Below are 18,368 nucleotides of genomic sequence, written 5' to 3'. Positions count from 1 at the left end.
AGTGCAGGCCATGGCGGTTTTTAAGCCCATATGGTCGCCGGGCTGAGGTAGCTGAATGACAGAACAGTGACTGTCCAGCTGATCAAATTTGGTCTGTCCACAATGAAGCAACAACCTTATTATCTTGGGTGTGCCCTCCCCGACACTCATATAGCCGTCGGCCATTGCTTCATTATGATACGCAAGCCCCATCACCACGGCAAGGTAACAATCACGAAGGGGAATTGACACATGTACATGACTTTTGTTTTGTTGTTGCAGCTGCAGTGCAGCCAGAAAATTTAGGCAGGCATGTACACGCACCAGAAAAATTATTATAGCGGCCGCTGCTAGCAGTGGCCTTAAAAATTAAGGAATCCGCCTAGAGTCCTGGTGGACCCTGTTGGTGGTGGTGGAGAAGGCAGTCAAGCGTCCTGCGGGCAGATATGCTGTGTGGGGACCGACTTAGTCTTGGGGCAGGCAGTCACACGGCGTGCAGGCAGAGATGCTGTGTGTGGGGACTGACTTAGTCTTTGGCCAGACCTGAGTGTGCTTTGCAGACCAGGCATCCGTGGTCAGATGAACCCTTGACCCAACGCTGTGTGCCAGAGATGTCACCACTTGCCTTTCAACATCACGGTACAGTTTAGGTATTGCCTTTTTTGAAAAAATATTGTGCCCTGGTATTTTCCACTGCAGTGTGTGGCTTTGCTTTTGTGTTCTGCTTTTCCTCAGGTGGTCATCCCATTGCAGTTTGGGCTTTGCATGTGCCTTCGTAAGGTAGTTGTCCCTACACAGGTCTCGGTCTTTCCACGGCTCAATTTTCGGTGGCAGAGAGTACAGATGGCATTGCTCTCATCTGAGGCAGACCACAAAAAAAAATTCCACACCGCTAAGCCCTGGGGTGATGGCACTTTGGTGGTGGTGGCCGACTGAGTGTTAAGTGGGGTGCCAGAATCAGAGCAGGAGGAGGAAGATATGTCACGCTTCCATGCGGAAGCTGAGAAAGATGAGGTGTTCTGTGTTAAATAGTCAACTGCGTTCTGACAATAATGGGGGGTTGATGGCACGTGCCTTCTTCTGAACACTGTACATTGGTCAAAGGCCGCATGAAATCATGACAGCGCAACTTCGAACAGACCTGCCAGGTGGCCTGCCTCTGGCTCTGCCTTTTGTTTGGTCCATATTGGGGGGATGAAGTGAAAGGTATGCAATGACTTGACTAATACAATATACGGTTACACAGGTGCAGTGAACAGGTATGCAGTGACTGCTGGTACAACAATGTGCTGTTACACAGGTGCAGTGAACAGGTTGCAGTGACTGGTATTACAAATGTGCAGCTGCCTGTCACACACACACACACACACACACAGGTACCTTGAACAGGTGCAATGACTGGTGGTGTTAACAATGCGTGCGCTCACGTAGGTATAGGTAGGTAGGTGGACTAAACAGTGAACAGGTGCAGTCATTGGGATTACAAATGTGCAGCTGCCTGTCACACACACACACGGACTGCAATGACAGGTGCAATGACTGTTGGTATTAACAATGCGTGCACTCATGTAGGTAGGTAGGTAGGTGGACTAAACAGTGAACAGGTGCAGTGATTGGGATTACAAATGTTCAGCTGCCTGTCACACACACACACACACACACACACACACGGACTGCAATGACAGGTGCAATGACTGGTGGTATTAACAATGGGTGCACTCATGTAGGTAGGTAGGTGGACTAAACAGTGAACAGGTGCAATGTTTGGGATTACAAATGTGCAGCTGCCTGTCACACACACACACACACACACATGGACTGCAATGACAGATGCAATGACTGGTGGTATTAACAATGCGTGCGCTCACGTAGGTATAGGAAGGTAGATGCACTGAACAGTGAACAGGTGCAGTAATTGGGATCACAAATGTGCAGCTGCCTGTCACACACACAGATAGTCACTGAATGTGCTGGGCCTGGCAGTGGCACAGTAGGAATTAAGGTGCCAAAGGCCAGCTGCGACTGACTGACAGGGCTGTATATAATACAAGTGGGCCACATGAAAAAAAATGGATCACAAGAACAACATTAGCTCTCAAAAGAGCTGTCGAGGATGAGGAGTGTTTTTTTTTTTTTTAGCAATAAGTATCAGCAAGAAAGAGCAACCTAACAAGCCTAACTGTAGCCTAACTAAGCTTTCCCTAATGTCTCTGCAGCAGCTCTCCCTTCTCTGATTACTGCAGGCACACGAGTGAGTCAAATGCCTGACGCTGCCTGCCTTTTATAAGTGGGAGTGGGGCTCCAGGAGGGAGTGTAGCCTGATTGGCTACAATGTGCCTGCTGACTGTGATGTAGAGGGTCAAAGTTGACCCTAATGATGCACTAGGGGGGCGAATCGAACTTTCGCAAAAGTTTGCGGTTCTCCGCGATCGCGAACCACGGAAGTTCGCCGGTTCCCGTTCGCCGGAGAACAGTTCAGGCCATCTCTATTCTGCACAAACCTATATTTATAGATATAGTCATTTTTATGGTAATCATTTATATATATCTGATATTTTACAATATGAACAACTGTGTAGCAATGCTATATTTATATACAATAATAAATTATATTTTGAAAGGGGGCACCCAAATTTCTGCTTTAGCACATGGTAGATGATATTTAATATTGTGTAGTATAGAATATTTCCCTGCTCTGGATGTGTTATAAATATTTTTTTGAAAATGCACTTTTTACAGATTTTCTTTTTCTGTGAAGGTAGGTATTATTTGTATGTCCATGACAAATCCTAACATAAAAATAGGCACTAGCCCAAGGAGAGAATCAAAATAAAGCCAATCAAAGCCTCTAGCTGCTGTTAATTATCCGTCTGCCAGCTAAAATTGGCTGCTGCTGGATTTCATATGATGAAGTTATTTTTCTTCCTGGGTCACAGAATTTTTTGATTAATGAAAAGTTGTGAAAAGCCATCATCCCTATTTAGACTCAATTGAGGGCAGGGTCCTAAGTGCCACTTATCATTGACATGCAATCTTTATCCAGATGTTTCAACAAAAACTCACACCTTCCGCCATTAAACTTGAACAGCTAACATCTGCATAATGAGTTGCAATTACGGTAGGCTAGATTCTGATGCCTGAAGCAAGTGAATCAGCCATATAAGACATATAAAAGTCTGGGTAACCTTATTTCAACTTGGAAAGCAGTTCAGATTAGTAGGGCAAAAAAGTCATCAAAAAGACAAAAGAGAATGTCTATTTGAAACTGCATTCTTTTTGGATATACCATGACTCGTATAAATAAAAAGCTTCATATGTATTATCAGTATGCATTCTGCTGCAGCTAATTCTGTGTAGAGTCTGACAACAGAAGTGACAAGCTGAGTTCAGGTTTAAAATGAATTTCTTTTTTGAAAGGTGCAGTGGCTGGATGGCCGCCACAGATTGCCGCGGCTGCGCAGTCCGCATAGACGCGATTGCGGCTGCGCAGCTCAAGGGCCTCCTCCCGCTCATCAATATGTGTGCATACATCGGACGCATCAAGAGGAGGTCCTAGAGCTGCACAGCCACAATCGCGTCTATGCGGACTCCACAGCCGCGGCAATCTGTGGCGGCCATATTGAGGAGGGAATGAGAACCGGACCCGTTTGGAGGGTCGGGACCCAACCGGGGCCGGTATTACTGCGGGAGCCATGGCGGAATGAACGGGAGGGCACGGATGGCCTCCTCCATTGATCTGGATTATGAAAAGGTATTTAACTTTTTTCTTATTTGTGGCCTTGGAAGTCCTTTAAATATTGTTTCCTGCTATCTTCTTAACATATCCTGCAAATTTGGTGTTGCTAGGATGTAAGGGGCCTTTGCTATTAACTGCTAAAGTCGGCAGGTGATAACCAACCAGAGTTATAGGGGTGCAAACGTGCTGAATTCTGCCATTGACTTTTATTGGGCTCCCTATTTCACTTTCCAAAATCCCAAATCTTTTCAAAGGATGATGACTCAGCAGTGGCACATTTTCTAGCATTGTAGGGACTCTTAGGGGGATCATGATTGGTGAGTTTCAGGCCCCTAGGCCAAAGAGGTCATAGCCTAGGGTCACAAAAACCTGTTCATTTTGGCAATGTTAATGGTGGCGATTCTGACAAACCTAAATCGCAGCCATGGCCGTTAGCAAAGTCTGAATCTCACGACATATCTCACGCAGGTAGAAGGCATATTGTTGTACTTGCACTCCAATGTTGGGTTCCCTACATCTCTGCAAACCAGAGTTACGGGGGTGTAAAAGTGCTAAATTCCCCCATAGGCTTTCATTGGGCCTCCTATTTCACTTTCCAAAATCTCACATTTTTTCAAAGGGCGATGGCTCAGCAGTGGCACATTTTCTAGCATTGTATGGACTCTTAGGGGGATCATGACTGGTGAGTTTCGGGCCCCTAGGCCAAAGAGGTCATAGCCTAGGGTCACAAAAACCTGTTCATTTTGGCAATGTTAATGGTGGCGATTCTGACGAACATAAATCGCAGCCATGGCCGTTAGCAAACTCTGAATCTCGCGACATGTCTGATGCAGGTAGAAGGCATATTGTTGTACTTGCACTCCAATGTTGGGTTCCCTACAAATCCTCTCTAGAAAATGTGCCACTGCTGAGCCATCGTCCTTTGAAAAGATTTTGGATTTTTGAAAGTGAAATAGGGAGCCCAATTAAAGCCAATGGCAGAATTAAGCACTTTTGAATAGAATAGAATAGAATAGAATAGAAAATCTTTATTGTCATTGTAACAACCGAAATTGTACAACAAAATTCTTAAGTGCAATTTTCCAGCAAAAACAAAGACAGCATAACATTCCATTCCTACATACATTAGGAATGGAATGTTATGCTGTCTTTGTTTTTGCTGGAAAATTGCACTTAAGAATTTCGTTGTACAATTTCGTTTTGCACTCCTATAACTCTGGTTGGTTATCACCCACCGACTTTAGCAGTTAATAGCAAAGGCCCCTTACATCCTAGAAACACCAAATTTGCAGGATATGTTAAAAAGATAGCAGGAAACAATATTTAAAGTACTTCCGAGGTCACAAATGTTAATGGTGGTGATTATGAAAAACATAAATCGCAGCCATGGCCATTAGCAAAGTCTGAATCTCACGACATGTCACATGCAGGTAGAAGGCATATTGTTGTACTTGCACTCCAATGTTGGGTTCCCTACAAATCCTCCCTAGAAAATGCGCCACTGCTGAGCCATCGTCCTTTGAAAAGATTTGGGATTTTTGAAAGTGAAATACGGAGCCCAATGAAAGCCAATGGCAGAATTCAGCACTTTTGCACCCCTATAACTCTGGTTGGTTATCACCCACCGACTTTAGCAGTTAATAGCAAAGGCCCCTTACATCCTAGCAACACCAAATTTGCTGGATATGTTAAAAAGATAGCAGTAAACAATATTTAAAGGACTTCCGCGGCCACAAATGTGAAAAAAGTTAAATACCTTTTCATAATCCAGATCAATGGAGGAGGCCATCCGTGCCCTCCCGTTCATTCCCCCATGGCTCCCGCAGTAATACAGGCCTCGGTCGGGTCCCGACCCCTCCGAACGGGTCGGGTTTTTTTTCCCCCCTCAATATGACCACCACAGATTGTCGTGGGTGTGCAGTCCGCATAGACGCGATTGCGGTTGCGCAGCTCTAGCTCCTCCCGATGCGTCCGATATATGCACACATATTGATGATGTGGCAGGAGGAGGCCCTAGAGCTCAAGGGCCTCCTCCCGCCATGTCATCAATATACGTGCATACATCGGACGCATCGAAAGGAGGTCGTATAGCTGCACAGCCGCAATTGCATCTATGCGGACTACGCAGCTGCGGCAATCTGTGGCGGCCATATTGAGGGGGGAAGAGAACCCGACCCGTTCGGAAGGGTTGGGACCTGACCGGGTCAGTATTACTGCAGGAGCCATGGCGGAATGAACGGGAGGTTGCGGATGGCGTCCTCCATGGATCTGGATTATGAAAAGGTATTTAACTTTTTTCACATTTGTGGCCTCAGAAGTTGTTTAAAAAAAATATATTTTTTATGCTGAGTGTGGGAAATCTGAAAAAAAAAATGGTGTGGGGTACCCCCCTCCTGAGCCTCTGTAACCCCTTGTCCCCCATGCAGGCTGGGATAGCCAGAATCGGAGCCCCGGCCGACTGGTATGGGGGTGCCAAGCCTTCCTTCCCCCCCCCCCCCCCCCCTGGAGCCCTTGTCCAATCCATGGACAAGGGGCTCTTCCCCACCTCCGGTGCCCCAGGAGGAGGTGGAGGTGACGACTCCCTGGGGGGGGGAGGGGTTCATGGTGGCATCTGGGAGTCCCCTTTAAGAAGGAGACCCCAGATGCCCACCCCCCTCCCAGGAGAAATGAGTATAGGGGTACAAAGCATCCCTTACCCATTTCCACAAAGGGCTAAATGAAATAAAAACACAACCACAAGAAAAGTATTTTATTATTCTAAATTAACCATAAATACCTACCTGTACCTTTGAAAAAAAAATCCCACGCCAATATCCTCGGTAAACGATCCAACGAACACAGTATCCTCTTATCTTGCGATCTTCAGTTAAGTTGATTGAAGATTTCCGACGACCCCCACATAGCAGAAAATGCGTCCTTTGGGATGCATAGCTGCCGGCTCCCGCTGTCTCTCCCCACCTGCCTTCACCTGTCACCCTCACCTAGGCTGGCACCTGGTGCACCCATGGGTGCACCAGGTGCCAGCCTAGGTGAGGGTGACAGGTGAAGGCAGGTGGGGAGAGACAGTGGGAGCCGGCAGCTATACGTCCTGCTCAGGACGCATTCTAAGCTATACTAACGGTTCATGAATCATCCTGTTCTTTTGAATGAATCGACTCTTTTTTCTTTGAAACTTTAAAATTGACTTTCTCAAAAAGTATAAGGTCTTTTTGAAACATTTTTTTTCCTCTTGTTCCTACTATTCCACTTAACATTCCCAGCAATTTTGGTGTTTCTACCTTTTAAAGGGGCTTTGCTATTAACCACCAAAGTAGGTGGGCGTTTAGTTTTCCCACAGTCAGAAGGAGATCTTTAAAGTGCGAGCACCGAGCATCATTTTTAACACCCAGGGCAGCTCTATAGCAAATTAAAAATGCATTCTAAAAATGTGGTTTATTATTCAAAGAAACTTTCAATTTACCTCATTTTTTTACATCTAAGGGTTAAAATAGCCACTTTGTCCATCTGTAAAGGACCTGTGGTCGCTGAGCAGGAGATTGTGGAACACAGATAAGAAATCACCTCATTAGACTTAACTGACCACAAACAAACCTGCATTGTACTTTAAACAGAAAACATCAGTTACAGTTGAAGAATTTCACACCTAGCCTGGACAATGCTAGTTGTAAAACAGCAGGGGTTGAGCTTCTGAACAATGGCAGCCCTTGCAGCTATTTGAAGCCAGGAGCTGCTTAGTTAACTTTAAAATCAATTTTCTCAAAAACTATAAGGTCTTTTTGAATTTTTTTCCCCTCTTGTAGTCACTGAAAAAACTCAGGTGTTAGACACCTTGAAACATCACTTTTGTAGCCAGCATAAGGGTTTCTAGTTTTCAAAGTTCGCCTCCCCATTGAAGTCTATTGCGGTTCGCAAACCGAACTTTTTGCAGAAGTTTGCGAACCGAGGTTTGGGCCATCTCTAATCATCAAGTGCTCAACAAATAGATTTTATGTGGCCACCACCAGGGCATAAAACCACAATCACAATAAATGCTTCCTTTTTTTTATTACTTGCACCTATCCTTGCCACACAACCAATGTTCAACACTGAATTTTAACCTAACCTTGAAGGCTAGTTTACAGTACTGCAGAATAATTCTGCATGTCATCTCACTGCCCAAACAGTTCTATGGGCCTGTTCACAGTACTGCGTTGTAAAGGATCATGTTATTCTAACTCGCTGCATGCAGGCTTTGTAATAAAGTCTTTGTCCAGCCTCCATGGCAGTTCACACTCATAATAATGCATGCGCTATGCAACTGACCACTGTGAACCTAGCCTCAGCCTTCAACCTTCAAGTACAATACAGATATTAGAGGCGCCCTGGTGTAGTATAAAAGCATCTAAAAACAATTTAAATGAGAAAATGGTTTTGAGGTAGCTTACCTCAATGATGAAAAACTCTTTGTGTTAGCAAAGGTTTTTATTAGTAGCACAGGCAACGCATTTTGCAGGTCTGAGCCTGCTTCCTCAGGCCAATAAAAGTGCCAGCCTAAATGAAAGATCTAGCATAGGGAGCCGGAGGAAGCAGGCTCAGACCCGTGAAACGCTTTTCCTGTGCTACTAATAAAAACCTTTGCTAACACAAAGAGTTTTTCGTCATTGAGGTAAGCTACCTCATAATCATTTTCTCATTTAAATTGTTTTTAGATGCTTTTATAGTACACCAGGGCGCCTCTAATATCTGTATTGTGCAATCATACCCCCATACCTCACCCGTTTGAGGGGTGGAGACAGAACAAACATGGCCTAGACCACGGTGGTTATCTGTCCCCTTTCTTTCACCAAGGAGAGCGACCGCAGCCAGGTCCCCAGTGACCACCCCGAGTGGAGCCGGGTTTATTGTCTCCACCTGCTTCCTGTGGTCGGTTTCCCCCCTGCAACCCACCTTTGTGAGTAGTATTTCACTTTTACCATTGCCAATTATTTTGACATACTACACCATTGGGCTCCCACTTTTGTCTCCTGTGCCTTTTTCTAGAGGGTGCCCCCACACCCACATCCCACAACTTCAACCTTCAAGTAATGCTTAACCATCACCTAACTTCCCATACGATGCCCCAACCTGAACAAGGAACGAGTAACCTGCAAACTGACTCTATCCTGGGAATGTTAAGAGTGCTTCTCCTGTCATCCTCCTGTCCTGCTCCCAGTCCATGCCTTTCACAGGAGGCGACACCTGCATACTGCAGTGACACAACAGCCAAGCTTTATAGCATCAAGGAGAGCATCTGTATGTACATACATTTCTGTGTACATGAAATAAGAGCAAGTTTGCATCCTTCATTTATTAAAGTATATATTCTGTGATGGACTTTGGTTAGTTTATTATTAGAAGTGAGAAAAATAAAGTGAGATTAATGTATGAAGGAAACTGTTTGCAGAGACATTTGTACAGAGGCTATGTCGCCATAGAAACACAGCGGGTACAGAATGGGATAAAAAAAACACACACACGCGCAAAATACCTTTCATTGTGTATATTGTCCACCTAATAAGCCAGTGAACTTGGTACATGCAGGACAAATTCTTTTTTTTTATAACCTGCTAGCCATAGCAAATTTTAACATAAAAACAGTTTTAGCACAAAGTCTCAGGAACAAACATTTCGTAGCAATATTTTCCATCATGATTTTTCCATTCTTCTAATTTTATAGCTTGTGATCGAGATGGGCAAGCAGACAGGCCATGCATGCGTAGTTACGCATGACGCCCGGTTGGGTTGCGCAGCTAACAGAGTAGCCAGTGGGAGAACAGAGAGGACTTATAGAACATCAAAGGACCTCACGGGCTATGAGGAACTGGAGGAAGCCCCAGGTAAGTTCAGTATTCCAATTTTCAGGTCTGTTCAGTGTCCTTTTAAAACTTGCCAATACTCACTTTTTTCCATTGCAAAGGTACATAAACCAGTGCTTTATCTCTGCCATAGGGGAAGTCAAGGTGCAGCAGTAGCTCTCCTAATACTCAATTAAGGCCACAAAATCCCTGTGTGGCTGCGCAAACATCCCTGATAGAACGACAGTGGTTACAATTTCAGTAGGTCATCACTTCTCTGTGTGGAAGCTGAATGAACAGCAAGAATGGGTAAGTGTGATGTTAAACATGGCTCAAAGCTCAAAAATGAGATTTTAGCCCTTAAAACTAAAATAAAACTATGGGACCTAAGGAAATAACTATTTAGGATTAGTTCTACAGATACGATTAATTATCCGATAAATGTATTTTTATTTCAGGTTTGCTTTAACTAGTGGATACCTTTAACAGTTAAAAACTAGCAAAGTGGCAGCCCTATTGATTTTCTATCAGATGTTGCTGTGTGATGCATTAATCACCACTCTCTGATCAAGAAATATGAATTATTTTTCTGTTGAATGAATCCAAGCCGGTGCACAGTCGTATTAACAAAGAAGCGGAGCCACATAAATCTATGTCATAGACCAGGCTGTGGCTGCAGGGCCATCAGTTAGAGAAGTCATGTATAAAGTGTGTTCATGGTCCTGTATTTACTCTATACTGATGTTTTTCTGAGTGTGCTGGACTCTCAGTTAACAAGAACTCTCAGGGGCCTTTCACACTGGGGCGGTGTGGTATTTTTACCGCACCCAACCACAGGGCAATAAAAGTCTATGGGCCCTTTCATACCGACGCAGTGCAGGGTGATGTGACGGAAGTGACATTTTCGCTGCATCACCGACACGAGGGCAAATCCACTTTACCATGCGATTCTGCAGCGACCTGCGGTGACCTGCGGTGGACAGGAAGTCATGTAAGTCTATGACAATGTTAGTGTGCTAAAATGCCCCCTGCAAATTTTTACGCATTACACATGGGCAGAAACGTATTTTAGCAATACGCTTCGGCTAAAGGAAGTGAGCATCACTTCCTGCTAGGCCTGCCGCCAGATGGGGATTGCTGTGTTCTAACGCAGTAATTCCCACAGGCCTGTTTTTGGCAGTGTGGTGCAGCTACTGACAATTCTCAGCGTGAAACCAGCCTCAAGCTACCAGAAAAAAAACTGACCTTGCAGGATGCACAAAGCTATTTTTGCGGTGCATTATACAATAATAAAGCCGTGCAACATTCATGAGGCACCACGTAAAGCTATATAGTAGAATGCAGTAAATTATTCGAGATGCCCACTTTTACTGTACTTAATTTCCTATCAACTGTATTTATTGGTGTATATTGGTATGTAGTACTGCCAGTGATGTTTAGACTAGGCTGTATAGCTATGCAGAGATCTCCTTCAGAGCATGGGAGACCAGAAATTAATTTCATTGCCTTCACAATACTCAGTTAAACATTCTGCAGAGTTGCACCTGATGGGACTAAAGATATCAACATCTGTGATAAAGTTCAGTGGTAAAGTTCAGAATGTAAATCAGGGAGAGGAAAGATTTTACAATGGGCAAATGTTGACTAAAGTCACTTATAAATTAATATTGTAAAAAAATATATATATTATGTGTTATTATATACTGTCTTTTTTACCACAGGTACTCTTTATTCCCTTCACTACCAGAGGTCTCTGGCCCCTTAAAGAGGAACTCCAGTGAAAATAATGTAATAAAAAAAGTGCTTAATTTTTACAATAATTATGTATAAATGATTTAGTCAGTGTTTGCTCATTGTAAAATCTTTCCTCTCCCAGATTCACATTCTGACATTTATTACATGGTGACATTGTTACTGTGGGCAGGTTATTTAGCTGTTTCTAGCTGTTAGACAGCTGTAAACAGCCATTTCCTGTCTGTGAACATTGTTACATTGTGGCAGTTTGCCAGGAGTACCGCGGTATTCAGAGCCTCTTGTAGGAGGGGTTTCAGCACAAAATTAGTCACACAGCGCCCCCTGATGGTCTGTTTGTGAAAATCATTCTATTTCTCATGTAACAGGGGGTATCAGCTACTGATTGGGATAAAGTTCAATTCTTGGTTGGAGTTTCTCTTTAAGGAACAGAGACCGCTGGTAGCAGAAACTGGCGCATACAAACAAATCACCGCACTGAATTGCCGCTACCACCATTCACAGCGCGCACCCGTCACCTCAGCCCACCCACTCTGCCGTCTCTATGACAGCAGAGCTCTGTGAGCCGGTCAGGAGCCGATTTCATTGGCTCACATTGATGACAGGCTCAGGAGCCAATGAAACTGAACCTGCTGACGAGCTCATGGAGCTCTGCTGTCATACCGTGGGCTGTCAGCAGGCAAGTGAGCTGCAAACGGGAGCCTCAAAACAGGGCGTAGATTTCAATCACCACCATCCAAAAGCAGTTACGGTATGCTTTTGTTTGTCTCAATTTCTTTTTACTTACTGTACTTGTATAACATTACTGTACAACATTAATACAGAGCTTATGGTGTTGCTATAGTAAGAGGTAGTAGTTATAGGCCTATTATTAATAGCAACTTTCAAGCTACCGGACATAACATTTATCCAGCATTTACCAATCCCTGTAGGTGCTAAATAACGGAGATTCTAATGTAATAAAATAGTGTGGCATGTACAGGTACTGTATGCCACCCAGTGGAAAACACATGCATTGCATCTCTTAGGAGGATATTTTGTACAATACTTAATTTTATAAGCGTCACTGTAATATGCTGTTATGTAATAAAAGATGAGTTGCAAAATTCTATTTGCTTGCTCTCCTAGCATAAGAGTTGCATGCTTATGAAGATAAATGTTTGCACTGCCTTCTGTTTTCAGATGCTAAAAGTGACAAAAATTGACCAATATTTTATGAATTACCACTTCCTAATTGTAGAAGATTGGTAATTTTACCGATACTCTACTAGGGACTATTTCTGGCTCCCAAATTTCCCCATCACCCTTTTTGTACACCAGTCACTGTACTGTAAGAACTGCACACGTGTAATTGTTGGCTTTGCTGCATATGTATTTGTACATGTATCATATAACCTGGGTCAATTAATAAACAACTTGCTTTGGTTACAAAAAAGTTTATATACAAGGGTTGTCCGGAAAAAACCTGCATTTTTAATTAAAGGAAACATTTAATTTATTTTACCTTAGGTACATTATTATTTCTCCACATAATCACCTTGTGTCATCGAATTGGTAAAAAAATTGGATCTTTTAATTGCATAGTGTGTGGCCACCTTAACCCCCTGCCACACCCCAATCATGTCCCCAGCACACCCCTAGTCATGCACACCATAAAGATTTCATAAGAAAAATATGTTGTTTTATAATTCAAACCTCACTGATCCTTTATATCCTGGTTCACTTTACTTCATATTAACATTTGAAATTGAGAAATATGTAAATTTAACTACTTGATGACCACAGTGCTAAGCCCCCCTAAAGACCAGTCTATTTTTACTGAAATGGGCCACTGCAGCTTTAAGGCCAAGCTGCAGGGCCGCACAACACAACACACAAGTAATCCCCTTCCCCTTTTCTCCCCACCAACAGATCCCATTGGCGTGACGTGGTCTTGAGGTAGTTAAAGGATGGAATATTTAGCATTTAGAGTCAATTAAAAACATTTTTCAGTAGAAATATACTGTACATATATTTACCTAAAGCTGTACATCAGTCCTGAAAAAGGGACAAATGAGGAAGAAAGAGGGACAGAGGTATTTGGCTCCCAAAAAAGGGTCAGTTGGGAGCTATGACTGTATGGCTGCAGTAGTGTCTGAATAAAACTAGAAAAAAAGTATGAAGCTAATCTTGTCAGAGCTGACAATACAGTCAGAAACACCTGATCTGAAAATGCTTTTTGAGTGTCTATGGCTAAAAGTATTAGAGGCAGAGGATCAGCAGGACAGCCAGGCAACTGGTATTGCTTAAAGTGGAAAAGTATTTGGCTGCAGTAGTGTCTGAAGTACACCAGAAACAAGCATGCAGCCAATCTTGTCAGATCTGACGAGGCAGAGAATCAGCAGGACAGCCAGGCAACTGGTATTGCTTAAAGGGAAATAAATATGGCAGCCTTCATATAACTCTCATCTCGGGTTCACTTTAAATATGGCAGCCACCATATACAGTACTTCTCATTTCAGTTGCCATTTAAAGCATCTTAAACAAGATATACAATTAGAACCTGGCTACACATTTTCTTTTTTCACACTTCTGAAAATCTTCCTACTAATTTTACACATTTTTGAAAGTGAAATGCTTTCTGAAATACAAAACTGAAAGGTCAGCAATGTGTACCAGTTTGTTACATTGATGTATCGGCTAAATACAATACTTTTTTTTAAGTAACTGCAATTTAAAGGATGCATGTGATGTGATGAGTTAGACATGTGTATGTACAGTGCCAAGCATACAAATAACTAGACCATGTACCATTTTTCTTTCTCTGCCCAAAAAAGTTAAAATTCAGGTATACAAGTCACAGTTTCTGTCTAAGTCAGACTATAGCCTAACCTTCACTAATAAGGAACTACAGCCATAAAACACTTTATAGGCAGAGAATGGCTTTGGAGTGCAGGAAAAAGATACAAAGGGCCAATAGTTCATAGATTTTTGCTCTGGCATACTTCAATGATTGCATTATTGAGCAGAGACAATGAAACACTAAAAACCTAAAAAAAAAAAAAAAAGTAGATTTAAATATAAAATAAAAATGTGGAATATAAAAAAAAAGCCTTTTTTGTAAAGAAGGTAGATACAATTGTTTATCTTATCAGTATATTTTCACCTCATGTTTCCTTTAATGTATTTCACAGACCATAAAAGCCATCTAGTAGCTAAAACAGGTAAAAAAATACAAAAAAAAAAACAAAAAAAACTAAGCTGGTTTACAAAAGCTAACTTCAGCAGATATAAAGGTGGGGCCCTGCATGGCATGACCAGGAGCAGCTGATGATCTGGTTTCTCTGATAGCACACTAGAAAGTAATTCATGTTAATTTTATAGCAATAGGGGATTTTTAATGCTATGACACGCACAACATACTGAGCTTCCTTGGAATGTAAACTTGCATTCAAAGGCTTTCATTTCCTTGTTGTGCCAGCAGAAGACGTTGTAATATTTACAGAGCTTTTTCCTCATGTGGTTTAGTTCTTTTGTTATTATGACTTAGACAGGAAATGTGCTTCGAAACAATCAAAAACTGCTATGCAAAAGCAGAACAATGAACCACAACTACAAGAGGGAAACTAGTCACGGGACAACCTTATACCTCACAAGTAGCTATGTAGTAACAAAACAAACAAAAAAAATTAAAGAAAACTGGATAAAAATTAACAGTACCAATTAAAATCAAATTATGTGACTACAATTTGACTGCCAAGATTGGGAAGATCCGTGTTTATGGCTAGTATTTTGATTTAAAAAACTTCTGAGGCGAGAATGGTAAAAAAAGTTAAATACATTGCTTCCGGTTAGGTCCTGACCCCATCCCTCGGGTCATTTGCATTTTCCCCAATTAAGATGGCCGCCAGTCTAGCTGCGCCTGCGCACTCCACATCCACAAGACTGCCATGAGCAGGGACAGGGCTGGAGGAGGACTTAGAGCTGTGCAGCCGCACTCGCGGCTATTCATACTGCGCAGGTGCGGGCAAGACTGGTGGGCGCTCTATGTCACAAGACTACCGGGAGCGAGGACGGGGCTGGAGAAAGACTTAGAGCTGCGCAACCGCACTTGCGGCTATACAAACTGCGCGGCCGCAGCAAGACTGGTGGCCATCTTAATTGGGGCAAATGCAAACAACCCGAGAGATGAGGTTGGGACCCGACCGGAGGCTGTAAATTTAAAAAAAAAACATGGCGGAATGAACCAGAGGGCGTGGATGGCGTCCCCTGAGGATAAAGCATCCAGTCCGGTATTTAACTTTTTTTTTTACCATTTTTACCTCGGAAGTCCTTTAAAGGTAATTTTCATAAATACAGCCAAAAGAAGAAGAAAATATACCCTCTTTCCATTCTAAAGCTGGCCACTAACGGTCCAATTTCTAGCGAAAAATTGTTCAAGCAATCAGAAATTCTGATCGGATTGGTTGTAAATAATCTCAGTTGATGGGCACAATCGATAATGAATGATTATAAAGACAATCGTCCGATTGAATTTTCATCGAACCAAAATTTGAATTTTCTTGTTGATCGTGATAGATAGGAAGCAATAATTGGTTAGTTGATGGTGTAGTGAACGATTTTTCATCCGATCAGAATTTCTGATCGCTCAAACGATTTTTCGCTAGAAATTGGACCGTTAGTGGCCACCTTAACAGTTAATGTTTTACATTTTTTTTAAAACACCTGCTTCTCAGACAGTGCTAAAATTATTTTAAACTTAAGCTGGCCACTAACGGTCCAATTTCTAGCGAAAAAAAAATCGTTAGATCGATCAGAAATTCTGATCAGATTGGTTGTAAATAATCTCAGTTGATGGGCACAATCGATAATGAACGATTATAAAAACAATCGTCCGATTGAATTTTCGTTGAATCAAAATTTGGATTTTCTTGCTGGTCGTGATAGATAGGAAGCAATGATTGGTTACTTGATGGTGTAGTGAACGATTTTTCGTCCGATCAGAATTTCTGATCGCTCGAACGATTTTTCACTAGAAATTGGACCGTTAGTGGTACGGAACGTCAGAGATGTAGCTCTTGAGTTTTCTGCCATTTCTCTGAGCATTGCAGTGTGCTCTTAGGGTGAATTTGCTGGGGCATCTGCTCCTGGGAAGATTAACTATCTTGAATGTTTTTCATTTGTGAATAATCTTTCTTACTGTAGTATGATGGACTTCACATTGTTTATTCCTTGTTATATAAATAATGACACGGTGTAGTATGTTATGTGCTGTTCATCTGAGGTTGTATTTACCTAAATTGAATACTTACTTAGGACCACTCTACTCTGTCCTAATACACAAAACCTGAAAACTGAATGAGGGTATACTTTCTTTTTCCCAGGGCTTTTAAAGCTTTTCTACTCTTTATTCCCATTGATTTAACAGAAAGATGGGTCCTAATTCACAAAAAACTCCCCACACTCACCTACCTATGGGTCCTCATCTTAAATTGGCTTCCTTCTAGCAGACAATATGGCTGGCTCCTCCCAGCAGTCTGGAATAAATACTGTTCCCATGCCAAACTAGGCCCCTGCATAGAGAACATAGGGGCAGTGGTGACTCATCACTCAGCTGGTACTGACTTCTGACAGACACACATGCACACACACAAAACTCATTCCCTCCCCAGGGAATGCAGGATTGCATTGTTAAAAGCACCTAATTATTGACTCAGTGTTCCGCCTATTCAAGGGAGGACATTTCATAATTCTGCCTGAAGGTAATTTATCTACAGATGTCTGTCAGTCAGCATTATAAGGAACACACAAGTAAATGTTCCAAATGAAGGTCACACTGTCATAAATTGCTTAAAGCGGAATATAACCCAGCATTTCAACTTTGCTCTAAAACATTATTTACAGCATATTATATGCAACCAGCATTTTTTTTTTTACTAGACCAGCATTGGAAGGGTTAAACACAGAGGTTTAAAGTTCCGTGGAGAGATATGCAGAAGTTCAGATAGATACATTTTAACTAAATAGAATGTAACAAGTTATAAATGTTACACACTCTTTGGCTGTTTTCCAGCTCCTTCTCAGTCAGAGAGATGAGTCACATTCAACACTTAGATACACTTATGTAAACAAAATGAATCTTTGTCAGCTTCGGATGCGTCTGCAGAAATCTAAAGGAACTTTAAAGCTGTGTGTAACCCTTCCAATGCTGGTCTAGTAAAAAAAAAAAAATGCTGGTTGCATATAATATACTGTAAATAATGTTTTAGAGCAAAGTTGAAATGCAGGGTTATATTCCGCTTTAAGTGTCTCCTACATGTTCAAGAAACTGACATTGTACTGAAACGTGTTGTCTGCTATGAACCGACATTACATTATAAAAGTGCCAAGACAATGAAAGTCCTGTATTACATGTCTTCTGTATCCTTAGTAACCAGGACCTGGTAATACAATCATTACTTTCAGCAAAAAAGTTTTGAGTCTGTTTTTTGAGCCTGTTTTCTTCAAGATGGCAACACAACTGATTGCACGGATTACAATACTAAGGAATTGTAATGATCAAACAAATTACAAGTGCAATTTAAAACTGAAAATTATATTTTGCTAGTCTAGAATGCTTTAAAGGGGACCCGAGGTGAGAGGAATATGGAAGATGCCATATTTATTTCCTTGTAAACAATGCTAGTTGCCTGGCAGCCCTGTTGATCTTCTGGCATAAGTGGTGCCTGAGTCAAAACCCTGGAACAAGCATATGGGTAATCCAGTAAAAACTGAGTAATCTGAGTCAGATTACCTGATCTGTTGCATGCTTGTTCAGGGTCTATTGCTAAAAGTATTAGAGACAGAGGATCTGGAGGGCTGCCAGGCAACTGGTAATATTTAAAAGGAAATAAATATGGCAGCCTCCATATCCTTCTCACCTCGGGTTCCCTCCCTCTAAAAATGATCCAGAATTACTTATTACAGCTGAATTATGGCAAATATCTTCTTTTTTAAGAAGGCAAACTACACTGAGCATTGCTTTTTAGAAGGAGGGCTTTTATGGTGCCCATACACGAAAATAATAAAAACGTTTGATTTTCCCATTTATTCGATCTAAATGATCGAAT

General features: G+C 42.1%; 1 protein-coding gene across 1 annotated transcript in view; it reads right to left on the bottom strand.

Annotated features, from left to right (window-relative positions):
* The window catches only part of LOC137547313 (NACHT, LRR and PYD domains-containing protein 3-like), a 90,741-nt gene that overhangs the window by 37,982 nt on the left and 34,391 nt on the right, over positions 1–18,368 (bottom strand). The window lies entirely within an intron of this gene.

The sequence above is a fragment of the Hyperolius riggenbachi genome, chromosome 1 (genome assembly GCF_040937935.1).
Source record: "Hyperolius riggenbachi isolate aHypRig1 chromosome 1, aHypRig1.pri, whole genome shotgun sequence".
Lineage (NCBI taxonomy): Eukaryota > Metazoa > Chordata > Amphibia > Anura > Hyperoliidae > Hyperolius > Hyperolius riggenbachi.
This window is presented reverse-complemented; position numbering and strand designations above follow the sequence as displayed.